Source organism: Rhagoletis pomonella, unplaced genomic scaffold (assembly GCF_013731165.1).
Source record: "Rhagoletis pomonella isolate Grant_MI unplaced genomic scaffold, Rhpom_1.0 Rhpom_scaffold_00005, whole genome shotgun sequence".
Lineage (NCBI taxonomy): Eukaryota > Metazoa > Arthropoda > Insecta > Diptera > Tephritidae > Rhagoletis > Rhagoletis pomonella.
The window spans coordinates 12,936,821-12,950,825 of NW_023458559.1; the positions used below are offsets into that span (position 1 = coordinate 12,936,821).

The 14,005-nt window shown below is 38.7% G+C and overlaps 1 pseudogene; it reads left to right on the forward strand.

Moving 5' to 3' along the window:
* The window catches only part of LOC118740004, an 8,234-nt pseudogene extending 5,541 nt beyond the window's left edge, over positions 1-2,693 (forward strand).
* The last annotated feature ends 11,312 nt before the right edge of the window (positions 2,694-14,005 follow it).

Sequence of the window (14,005 nt, forward strand, 5' to 3'; positions counted from 1 at the left end):
TTGCTTAATAAATGATGTAGCTTTATTTCTAGCTGTTTTATATTGAGACCAGGCGAAATCAGTCTTTGTCCTTCTCCATTTGACGTATAGCTTATTGCGAAATTTTATAGCAGAGTCTACTTTTTTATTAAACCAAGGGAAAGATGGATTGACTGCCCGAGCCACACGGAGAGGAACATGACTATCAAATATTTTAGTCAGAATTTCATTAAGAAAAAGAAGCTTATCATCGACAGAATTACAGAACCAACAGTCATTCCAACTCCCACTTGACAGACTTTGATATAACTCGTTCACATTTATGGCTTTAAAATCACGATATAGGAATGTGCTTCTAACAGAGGGACTGTTGGAATAACATTAATAGCATTTGATTCTTCTTTATTCAGTTTATTGATTTAGCAGGTTAACTTTTTACAAATTTCAGGTGTGTATCTGTATCACGCGATACGAATAGAAATATAATACAGAATAGTAAAAAACGTAATATATAATTCACAATTCATTTCATTATAGCCTATTTTAAATGTTTACCGAGGTGGGCAAGATACAAATTTTCGTGATAGGTCGTTTTACTAACTTCTCGTTGCAAAAAAAGTGTTACTACTCTCACCAAACCATCAGTTCCAGGGTGAAGTTCATGTATTTTTGCTAGTGGCCAGTAGCCGGGAGCGCTACGCTCATGCATTAACAAAACTACGTCACCGACAGCAGGATTTCTCTTTTGTTGTGCCCATTTTGTACGCTTTTGAAGAGTGTGCATATATTCATCGGTCCATCTGCGCCAGAAATGTTGTTTAAGCCGCTCCACGAGTTTTCAGCGAGTGAGTCGATCGATATTAGTGTCAAGTAAATTCTCTTCTGAAATGCATGTAGTTGGCTCACCCACATGAAAATGAGTAGGTGTTAGTACCTGAGAATCATCTGGGTGCGCAGTTAAAGGGTACAATGGCCTCGAATTTAGGCAACTTTCAATTTGTGTGAGTAAAGTGTTCAGTTCCTCATAAGTAAGTGTACGATCTTTCATTATTCGACGCAAATGATGTTTGGTCGACTTCACACCAGCTTCCCACAAGCCTCCGAAGTGGGGAGACGCGGGTGGTATGAAGTGCCAGGTAGTACCTTCGTTTGCTAGTGCCCCTGCTAGATGTTCAGCGAGCTCTCTGCCTTTTAAAGTAATTTTGCAGTTCTTTATCGGCGCCCACAAATGTAGTTCCACAGTCGGAGTACAAGTCTGCACAGCGACCTGTTCTGCAAACAAATCGATGAAAAGCTGCGATAAAAGCGTCGGATGTAAGACTTGAAACTGCTTCCAAATGAACTGCCTTGGTGCTCATACAAACAAAGAGACAGATATAGCCCTTAGAAGTTGTTGCTTTACGAGCTGTTGATTGCTTTATGGCTATCGGGCCAGCATAGTCTAATGCGCTGTGTAGGAATGCTTTCGGTGGCTGAAGCCGAACAGCCGGTAAATTTCCCATTTGTTGCTGGTGTGCTCTAGCTGTATATTTAAAACATATCACACATTTACGAAGCACAGAGCGAGCTAGAGAGCGTGCCGAGAGAATCCAATGGCGACGCATGACATACGACATCATCAATTGAACTCCACCATGTAAAGTTTTATGATGAGCATCTGTAAAAATAAACAACGACAATGTAAAGCCTCCATCGGTATGCGGTGCGTTAAAGAGTTTTTTTTTAAAGTTGATCAACCAATTTTCGTTTATTATGATACCTACTTACTAAGGCAGACCATGAAAATGCATAGCTGGCGTCAGCTGCGGGATACTCATCTACCATCTCTTTTGGAGTACCCGTACAGGAACCTTTTAAATAAAAATACTTTTGAACCTCGGTTAAAGCTGTGTTGTTGTGAACTAAGGACAGGAATATATCGCGGAATGGAATCCATTCTAGGTAATCTCCCGAGAACGTGGGAAGTCCGATTTTTGGCAAACGGGCAGCTGAGGAAATAGTGTCGTTCCTAGAATTCACCATCGCGAAGGTGCTCCCATGAACAGCTGGCGAAACTGGGTTGCTAAGTTCGAGCTGAAGGTCGATCAGCTTTGATTTAAGTGAAATGTACAAATCGTAGCATGTGTAAAACACATCTTCAGATAAATAGGGAGCGTCTGTTTCTGGTATTGAGTTATTACGCAAGGTTTCGAGGATTTTATCGTGGCTAACTTTGAAGTTTTGGTAGGTGGTGTCCACTTCGGTGAGCAAACTCTGGACATAACCTCTAGTCTTTTCCTCGGATGGTTTTCTGTCGAAGCTTACCATCAATAGCAGTACTCACACATTCCATTTTCTTCAAATGGGAGCAAGCTGCAGATTATAATAGTTAGAAGCCTTCCACGTGGTGGCGATTTGGCGAAGTGTTTAGAAAGAGGAGCACCTCTTTTCAGCGTGTTACTTGTATCAAAGTAAAGCAATTACATATATTTACGTAAGGGATTTTTATTCCTAAATCCCGGGTTTCAGCACCATTTTAATGTTGGAATAACATTGAAAGCATTTAATTCTTCTTTATTCAGTTTATTGATTTAGCAGGTTAACTTTTTACAAATTTCAGGTGTGTATCTGTATCACGCGATACGAATAGAAATATAATACAGAATAGTAAAGAACGTAATATATAATTCACTATTCTTTTCATTATAGCCTATGTTAAATATCTTACAGGGTGATTCAACTTATGTAGAAACAAACTTTTAGCTCGTACCGAACACGGACGATTAAACATAACATCTACTGTACAAAATATTAAATCATGGTCAGAAATAAAAAATATTTGGTCGAATTTGAGAATATGTTTCAGACTTGAAGAGATAAAATAATCTAAGAGGCTAGGGTTTGAATTATTGGCAAATCTCGTCGGTGAAGTTTTGTTGACTATGGCAAGACCAGCCGCAGCTACATGGTTATATAATTTATCAGCATAAGTGTCATTTAGGAGGAGGTTCACATTAAAATCGCCACATATTACATAAAATTCATAGTCAAGTAGAAACATAGACAGTTCAACAAAAAAAGGGTCCAACAAACAACACTTACGGGGATTATATACGCACGACACTAAAATGCTTGTTACACCATCAGAAACCTCAGCTATAATGAACTCAGTATTTGAGTTATGAGATTCGGCCAGAAGACGTACTTTTAAAGATGATTTGCAATAAATTGCAACACCTCCCCCTCTTTGGGTACTGCGGTCATGGCGAAGAAGATTGTAGCTTGGAATACTGTAGAAGAAGTCTGAAACAGTGGGGATAAACCAAGTTTCAGTGACACAGATTACGTCAACAAAGGATCCCTCAAAGACATACTTAACGTAGTCTAGTTTGTCGGCATTAAAATGCACCACATTAAGGCCCACCGACTGCTTAAATAAAATGTCTAATAACATCTTATGGTTCCCACCAACACTGGAGGCGCTTTTGTTTGCTGGGTTTACTATCATTGAACTAATACGAAGAGAGACAACTACAAGTGCATGTATATACAAATTTAAAATGCAAATGAGTACGATTGTAATATTTCACAAGACAGAGAGATTTTCGACAGCACATATGAATAAAAAGACAATAAGAGATTGAAAAGAGGGAAGATATTGACCTAAGTCATGTGCCTTTAGAAACAATGCGTTCAACTTCTTCTTTGTTGCCAACTTTTATTGCTTCACTTTTTGGTTGAACTCTCACATAAATATTACCGCGAATAGAGAAGGTAGATGATAAACGTTTCCGCTTCTTAAGCTGCAAAGCAAATTGAAGGAGTTCACGGTTACTATTGGTGAGGCCTTCGTGAACATATATGCGCTCATCAGTATGACGGCCAATGTCACGCAATATTATTCCCCTCTTCTTCAGCTAGAAAAATTTCGCCAGCACCATAAATATTAGTGATCGATCACCCGAAGAGACAAGCTTTACTATAATGGGCGAACTTGTGCTATTATTTTTGCGTACACGAAAGACAGCACGAATGGGGGGGAGTATTCATTTGAACAGCCTCGCAGATGTCGTTGGACACATCGCTCAGATGTTCATCATGCATTTGAGGTATGCCATTAATTATAATATCGTTAGCAACGGAGGAATTTTCATATTCTCCGATGCTTGATCGCAAAGCTGCACTTCTTTCCTAAGCACGTCCACATGTGCACACTCCCGCTCAGTTTTAGCTACTCGGTCTTCCAGCTGTGTCATTCTCATCTTCACAGTTTGGATGTCAGCAGCCATCTCACTGAGTCTCTGCATCATTCTCTCTTCGAACTCTTTCATAAGTGCCGTCAGCTGACTCATCATACTCTCCATCTTCTCCTCAATTCGTAGGAGCCATGCAGAAGGCAGACTATCAGAAGATTTCGCCTTATCTATAACAGCTGTAGTCCGATACGTATGTTTCTTGTTCTAGTGCCCATATTCGCAGAAAAATTAAAAAAAATGCGCCATTTTTGAACAAAAACTCGCCAAAAATCGCCAATTTTGTTTTATAAAATTCATGAAAACGATTTAACAAATCTTTTATTTTAAAAATGAGATCTTGTTAAAATATAGTTTTTAAAACCAGAAACGAATATAATGCCTTCATCGTAATAAGAAATAACACAAATCACTTATATAATAGTGATGTACAAACAATTTTCTTTAAAAATACGCATACTTTTTAAAAATATTAGTTTCAAAACATTTTGCAATAGGACTGCGCAGTTACTAAATTTATTATAACACATATTAATTGATTAAATGCACAATCCGCTTTTAAAAGCTCGGCGCTAATAATTAAATAAAAACCTATTATAATAAGGCGAAATCAGCTAATTCCACAATTTCCTCAAAATCACCTATAGTGTCTGAATGATTTACATTTCTGTTGTTGTCATATATTGAGCTATTCAACCTTGATAACATACCGTTTGATATTGGAAACTTTTTGCAGCAGAATCTATTAATCTTTATATAACACTTTATTCGAACTATTGAATTAAGACTTTCCAACTTTATTACGAAAAAACGAGCTCAACAAAGCATGTGAGTGCGGCAAGGATAATAAACAGCCCGATTCTGAATAGAAACTCCCTAGGAATTTTTCCTCATTTCTCTTTCCTCCTATCATGAATAAAAATTCCCTGAGGATTTTTCCTCTTTTCCCTATTCTCCTATTCTAAACGATCTTCGAAAAAAGGAAAATGTATTTCGGGAAAAAAGTAAGTATTACGAATGTCAAAAGGGAGGAGAATTGATTTCGTTATTCTGGGAGAATTTTCACCGGTATTTTAAAAGGGAACTGCTACAAAAATGTAAGCTAATTACAATTTAAAGAAACTTTGGTGTAATAAAACGTTTAAACCTTTAATTTTAGGTCCAAAACAACAAATAAGAAACAGGTAGAAATCTTAATAAGCCTAATGGAAGCTAGGTTATTTTGGTTTATTACATGAAAACGTGCGATTGAAATCAAAATATTTCAACTCACATGTGTAGTTAAAAGACCAGATTTTAATTTAGCACTATTATTTAAATTTCCGGAGCACTGGTTTATTAATAATGCGGCTTCCAAAATTCACAGTGGCAACTGGACCTAGCAAAGAGTACTCTTATCCTATTTGCCCACTTATTTCGGGTTATTACAAGAAAACGCGCGATCCAAATTAAAATCTCTCAACTTACCCGTGTAGTTAAAAGATTGAGCTTTAATTTAAAACACATATTTCAAATATCCGCGCACTAATTTATTAACAACTTTAATCTGAAATACTCTTATATGTGAAACACACTTTTATGTGTATAACACGAAAATTAAATGGCGGCAGTTGAGCTGTCAAAATAACTATCAAACAGCTCTTCGAAAGTTCGAATTTCCTGCTCCCAAATTTTCGAGAAAAATGCTGCTCCCTGGCAGTTTCGTATGTGAAATCCGCGAGAAATGAAATCCTCGGGAATATTCAGAATTGGGCTGAATATGAATTTACTTATATTTTCAAACATTTTATTGCCTGTTGCGGTTTTCACTCCGTAAGCAATTATCCAAAATTTTTCAGAGTCGGATGGAATGGTTCTGAGAAAAGTTATTCCATGGGAAATTTAAAAGATTTAAATATTCAGTTTCCTCTGCTTTTCTTTCCTTCAATGTCAAATAGTGAATTGGCAGGACCCTGAAACTAGTCCTCATCATCATCAAAGCTTTTTTGAAAGTATTTAATTGACTAGATAATCGTTTCAAAAATTCTTCGATTAAGGTCATTAAACATTTTTGACAGTCTTTTAATATTGCTTCCTAAGTCAAGTTTATAAAGCAGTTCATTAGCATCTTCTGTAAAATTATTGTGGAAAATAAGTTTTGTATATTTTTTTTTTAATTTGGAAAAAATTTATTTGAAGGGAAAAAATCGCCAAAAATCACCAATGGCGATTTCCTAAATTTTTACGCGCAAATATCAAAAAAAAAAAGCCAAATTGGCGCGAAATCGCCAAATCTGGACACTCTGCTGATAAGAGAACAGCTGATGAAAATGCAGTGGAAGAAAATGCCGTAACAGGCACGTTGAGGTGTTATTATTTTTGCAGTGTTATTGTTTTTGGTGATTTGTGTGTTTATTGTTTTTGACGATTTGTGTGTTAATGTTTTACCTCTTGTTTCTTCTTATTTTGGGTAAAATCAATAATTAATCACAAAGAGAATGTTTTTGTCACTTTCTGCAATCGCTTGATCAATGCATTCACACTCGACAAGGTTTGAGATATTATATTAAATTGAATACAGCAAAAATGCGCGATATTCACCAATGGCAAACGGAGGAGCGATAACACACGTCCGCACTCCACAAACGTTATACAGGACTTTGGGACTTCCGGATTCCTGGGACTAGTTTCGGGAATTTTGGGACTTCCCGAAAAAGTTTCTAAACAGTCCCAAATATCCGAAATTAGTCCAAAAATCCCGAAATACTCCTGAAAACCCCGAAATGGTCCCGAAAGTATCAAAATTCCAAAAGAAGTTCCAAAAAAAGTGAATTCCGCGAATTACGAAATATTCCCGAAAATACCAAAAATCCTGAAATAGTTGCGAAAGTTCCAAAGTTCCTAAATTAGTCCCAAAAATTTCTAAATACTCCCGAAAGTCCCAAAAATTCCGAAATTCCTCCCGACAATCCCGAAATAGACCCGAAAGTTCCAAAAATCCTAAATTAGTCCCAAAAATCTGGAAACAGTCCCGAAAGTCCCAAAAATACCTAAACTACTTCCGATAATCTCGAACTAGCCCCGAAAGTTCCAAAAATCCGCAATAAGTCCCAAAATTCTGTAAATAGTCCCGAAAGTCCCAAAAATACCTAAATTACTCCCGATAGTCCCAAAAATCCGAAATTAGTCCCAAAAACCACGAAATACTCTTGAAAATCGCCCGAAAGTCCCAAAAATCCCGAAATACTCCCGAAAATCCGAAATTATTCCTGAGAATCCCGAAGTAGTTCAATAGTCCCAAAAATCAAGAAACTGTCCCGAAAGTCCCGAAATTACTCCCGACAATCTTAAAATAGACCAGAAGTTCCAAAAATCCTAAATAATACCGAAATAGTCCCGGGAGTCCCAAAAATCCCTAACTAGTCACGAAAGTCTCAACAGTCCCGAAATTATTCCCGAGAATCCCGAAAACCCCATAAAAACAAAACAAGTCCCAAAAATCTGGAAATATTCCCGAAGGTCCCAAAAACTAGATATTAATAGTACAGGAGTCCCAAAAATCCCGAGAATTCCGAAATATTCCCGAAAGTCACGCTATTAACTCCGAGAATCTCGAAAGTCCCAAAAATCCCGAAACTAGTTCCAAAAATCCCTAAATATTTTGAAAGTCGTTTCGAAAATCCCGATATTAGTTCCGAGAATCCCGAAAATCTCAAACAAAGTTTCCGGGAATCCCTAAAGAATTACGAAATAGCTTCGAAAATCCCAAAATAGTCCCGAAAACCCCGAAATAGTCTTGAAAATCCTGATTTAGTCCGACGAATCTCTCAAATCCAGAAACAGTTCCCAAATTGAGGTGTGGCGAGTTTAGGTGAGGTGAGGTGAGAACGGGTGTGATGAGTTCAACTGTGGTGAGTTAAGATTTGGCGGATTTGGTGTACCAGTAGGAGGTGTGGTGAGTTTAGGTGAGGTGTGGTGAGTTTGTATCTGGTGAGTTGATTTGAGGAGAGCTGAAGTGAGTTGTGGTAAAGTAAGTTGAGGTGAGTGTAAGGTGAGGTGTTAATTCTCTAAATTTCTCCTAAATTATACAGTATTAGTTTGAAAGTATTTAGCCATCGACTAAATACTTTGGTACTTTAGTGGAAGTATTTTGCATCCCCAAGGTACATGAGTACTTTGGACCAGAGTATTTAGCGCCCTCCAAATACCTTCGTCTTTTGTACTTTGGTATCTAGCAGCTCCTAAATACTCAAGTTTTTCTTACTTTAATATCTAATAGCTCATAAATACCTAAATAATTTTTACTTGAGTATTTAGCACCACCTAAATACCTAAGTATTGTTTACTTGGGTATTTAGCAGCTCCTGAATACCTAAGTTCTTTTTACTTGAATATTTAGTCATCTCAAAATAAGAAGTATTTGTGTATTTAGTACCCAAAGTGGTACTTTAAGTACAAAAGTATTCATTTAAGTATGCTGTTTTAATCTACATACTCGTCTAGGCTCACCACTTGTTGAAACCTTAAAAAGTTTATTAAAATTTTTCCAATTTCACTTTGATCGCGTTGATTTTAAATTTTGTTTTTCTCCATAGAAAAAAATTGTCCAACATACTTACTTTGTATGGCAGAAAATCCGCGAAAAATTGCTAAAAATCAACTTAACACTTAAAAATTTTCCCTAGAAATTCTTATTAAAAGTTTGTAATTTAGATGAATCTGTGCAGAATATTCATAATTTTTGCACAAAATTTGATGATTGGGCTTATATTGTTAAAAAATAAGCATTAAATAAATAGCCAATACTTGATAAAATGTCGCGTCGAAAATCTAATTTTTCTCAAATCCCTTGGTAATAGTGAAAATATATTGTATGCATAAAATATAAAATATAAACAATTTTGTTCAACATTTATTTTCATTTTAAAATAATTTGTTTATAATCTGAACGATTTTCATCATATTATTATCATAAATCAGTAACAGTAAGTCTCGCCTTAAATTTGGTAATTATTTTTTTACCGATCGAGTAACATTTACCAAAGTTATATCGAAAAAATTAAGTGGATCTCCAGATTTTTTCTAAAAAAATTAAACCACCCCCGTCCCAGCAATGGGTTGCGCGCTGGGTTTGGGACCCGCCACGTAAAAACCACTTCCAGTGAAGAAGCAAGGCAAAGCTTCGAATGAGACCCCCCTTATGATGACGGCCACGGCAAACGTTTAAAGGACTACGATTTGAGGGCATGCACCTGGAATGTCCGGACGGTTAATGGGGAAGGTGCCTCTGCCCGGCTGGTTGATGTCCTCGTAACGACAAAAGCTGACATCACCGCCATCCAAGAAATGCATTGTACGGGGTAAGGCAAGCAATGCCTGGGGCCTTGCGACGTCTACTACAGCTGCCATGTAAATGAGCGCAAATTCGGAGTTGGATTTGTGGTGGGAGCGAGACTCCGTCGCCGAATACTGTCGTTCACCCCGGTGGACGAGCGTCTAGCCACAATCCGCATCAAAGCGAGATCCTTCAACATCTCGCTCATCTGCGCCCATGCCCCGACGGAAGAGAAGGATCAGGCATCCAAGGAGCACTGCCCCCGGCATGATATCAAAATAGTGCTTGGCGACTTCAATGCCAGGGTGGGTAAGGAAGGGATCTTCGGAACCACCGTCGGAAAATTCAGCCTCTACGACGAAACGTCCGACAACGGATTGAGGCTGATCGACTTCGCCGGGGCCCGAAACATGGTAATATGCAGTACTATGTTCAAGCCTAAAAAGATCCATCAAACTACGTGGCTGTCTCCGGATCGAAAAACGAGAAACCAAATCGATCATGTTGTGATAGACGGAAGGCACGCTTCCAGTGTTTTAGACGTACGCACACTCCAGACCACTACCTTGTTGCAGCCAAGATACGCACCCGCCTCTGTGCAGCAAAAAATGTGCGCCCAAATATGAAAGGAAAGCTTAACGTCGAAAAGCTGCAATCACAACAGACAGCCAGCGCTTTCCCTACTCGACTCTCACACCTGCTCTCAGACAGCGCTCTTCAACAAACCGACATATGCGAAAAGTGGAACCACATTTCCCGCTAATTAAGTACCGCCGCCGAAGAAGTAGTCGGATTTCAGCGAGCCAGAAAGAACAACTGGTACGATGAGGAGTGTCAGGAAGTTGCAGAGAAAAAAGATGCCTACAGGGCCACGCTGCGATCGGGCGCAACGCGCGCTATGTGGAACCGCTATAGCGATCTGAAGAGGGAAGCGAGACGTATTTGCCGCAATAAGAAGAGAGAGGCCGAAATACGTGAGTGCGAAGAGCTTGAAAAGCTGGCCGACAGGAAGAATGCCCAAAAATTTTACCAGACAGTTAGGCGACTTACGGAAGGTTTCAAGACCGGGACGTACTCCTGTAAAAACAATAATGGCGACCTAGTAACTGATGTCCAGGGCGTACTTAAATTATGGAGGGAACACTTTTCCGCCCTACTAAACGGTAGCAGCACGGAAAGTTGTGGAGAAGAAGAACCCGAGCCCGCAGTTGATGATGACGGAGTCGACGTTCCACCGCCTGACTATAACGAAGTACGTATAGCAATAACGCGGCTGAAAAACAACAAAGCTGCTGGAGCTGACAGCCTGCCAGCTGAGCTATTCAAGTACGGCGGCGAGTGGTTGATAAGGTGCATGCATCAACTCTTGTGCAGAATATGGTCAGATGAACGCATGCTTGACGGCTGGAATTTAAGTGTGCTCTGCCCAATCCACAAGAAAGGTGATCCCGCCATTCGCGCCAACTACTGCTGCGGGATAAACCTTCTAAGCATAGGTTATAAGGCATTATCGAGCGTATTGTGTGAAACACTGAAGCCCACCTTCATTGAACTGATTGGACCTTATCAGTGTGGCTTTAGACCTGGCAAATCCACCATAGACTAGGTATTCACAATACGCCAAATCTTTGAAAAGACCCGCGAGAAAAGGATTGACACTCACCACCTATTTGTCGACTTTAAAGCCGCCTTTGACAGCACTAACACTATATGCCGCTATGTCTGAATTTGGCATTCCCTCAAAACTCATACGGCTGTGTAAAATGACTTTGAGCAATACCACCAGCTCCGTCAGAATTGGGAAAGACCTTTCCGAGCCGTTCGCCAAAAAACGGGGTTGAAGACAGAGCAACTCCCTTTCATGTGACTTCTTTAATCTGATGTTGAAGAAGATAATAAGAGCTGCAGAAATGAACTGCTCAGGAACAATTTACTACAAGAGCGTGCGAATGCTGACTTATGGCGATGACATCAATATCATCGGTAACAAAAACCGCGAAGTCTGTTCTGCCTTTTCCAAGTTGGATAGGGAAGCAAAGCGAATGGGTTTGGTGGTAAACGAGGACAAGATGAAGTATCTTCTGTCATCAAACAAACAGTCAGCACATTCGCGCCTTGGCACCCACGTCACTGTTGACAGTTAAAATTTCGAGTAAATAGAGAATTTCGTTTACTTGGGATCCAGCATTAACACCGATAATAATGTCAGCATTGAAATCCAACGCAGAATCACTCTTGCCAACAAGTGCTACTTTGGACTGAGTAGGCAATTCAGGAGCAAAGTCCTCTCTCGACGTACGAAAACCACACTCTATAAGTCACTCATCATGCCCGTGCTGGTATATGGCGCAGAAGCATGGACAATGACAACATCCGATGAGGCGGCTCTTGGAGTGTTTGAGAGAAAGATTTTGCGGAAGATTTACGGGCTCCTACGCGTTGGCGACGGCGAGTACCGTAGACGATGGAACGATGAGCTGTATGAGCTTTACAACGACACGTACATAGTGCAGCGAATTAAAATACAGCGGCTCCGCTGGCTAGGCCACATCGTTCGAATGGACACCGACGCTCCAGCTCTGAAAGTATTCAACTCGGAACCCGCTGGTGGTAGCAGAGGAAGAGGGAGGCCCCCACTGCGATGGAAAGATCAGGTGGAGAAGGACTTGGCTTCACTTGGCATTTCCAATTGGCGTCAGTTGGCACAGATGAGAAACGACTGGCGTGCTTTGCTGAACTCGGCCAAAATCGATTAGGCGGTTACAGCGCCAAAAAAGAAGAAGAAGAGGGATACTTATTGCATGTCCCATACTTTCATATAACGGCAAATTTAGAAAACGGCAAAAATGTACTTCTTTGGTGACTAATGAAACCATTCCGCACCAATTCTCAAGACTGCATAGATGGACTTAAAAAGAGCGTTTCTCACCCTAATTGTATTATGCTAATGTATGTAAATACTTACATATATGCTTGAAACTATTATTAACTTATCTAACGATTCCTAATCTTTGACAATACATGTTTGACTTCATTCACCACGATCTTGAAAACTGACCAAATCGGCGTGACCAAGTCCATGACCTTTTAATATTATATAAACATCCGAAAACCTTAAAACGTTTGAAATAAATCTCGTCTCACTTTTTTGTATTTTTCACTTAGTTGCTGAAGTAATGAAGAATTTAAAATTCCTAAGGGAAAATTATAGTTTTTGGAAGTTTTATCTTAATATCTTAAAAACTTGTAGACTTATGGAAAAATGATAAATGAACGAGGTACTAAATTTAATAACCTTTAATTTTATATATCGTCCTGTTTATAGCAATTAACGAATTCCATAGATATTACAAGCCAAAATTTTATTTTCAAAATTCATACACTTTGATTCAATTGCGCGGGCTAAAGATAAGTTTTAAATTAATCTTTCGTGGCCAATAATAATTGACTTAGACTTAAGACATCACTATTACAATACGATCAATTGCCTTTTTTCCTCCCCCCCCGCCCCCCCTCCCATACAAAATCGACCCAGCCTAATGTGGATATTTAAATTTGATCTCAATACCAAAACCTTTAATTCTTATATTATGGATTCGTCATATTTTTGTAATATTTATATTAGGGCTGCAAACCGGTTTTGAACCGAACCGTCGCTTTTTCGGGCTTCGAACCGAGCTTCGAACCGAACCGTTTTTATTAGCAAATGCCAAAACCTAACCGAAAACCACCCCAGAAAATGGTTCGGTTCGGTTCAAAATTAAAATCCACTATAGCATTTTTCATGTTTTGTAATACACATCTTTGTCTAAAAATGCCATCTGTAAGGTAGACCTGCAAAATTTCTTTTCTTTGATGGCAACTACGTGAGTGGTAATTTCGCCCCAATAAAGAATGATTGAAATGTTTTTATATGGAACAACATACTTGACAACGCCAGCAAAAAAAAACCCAAAAATCAATACGATATTAAAAATAACTCAAACTTGCACTTAACACATTACACTAAAATTAAATGAGCTATATAAATCTGCATACTTCGATTTTCTTAGTTCTGATTAAAAAACTTTATACTTTGAGGCAATTTCGTTGAAATTTGTAGGTTTTTCCTAATAGTCGTACAAAGTTTTAAATTTAGATTTATATGGCTGTCGTTATATAACGAGCTACACTTTTATAAAGAAATAATGAACATTAAACCAACAAAAGAAAATTAGTCAAATGTCGCACTAGACATAACTTAAGACCTAGTTTAAGTTCCAACCTACTGAAAATGAGGGGGCCAACATTTTGAGTGTCAATTCAAAATTCTGAGTATGCTGTTTTTGTGTACTCGACTAGGCTCACGCCTTGTCCAAACCTTAAAAGAGTTTATGAACATTTTTGTCTAATTTCCCCTTGATTGCGTTGATTTTAAATAATTATTTTTGTTTAGGGTACTACGCATTTTCTTCCATACAACAAAAAAAATCCCACATAC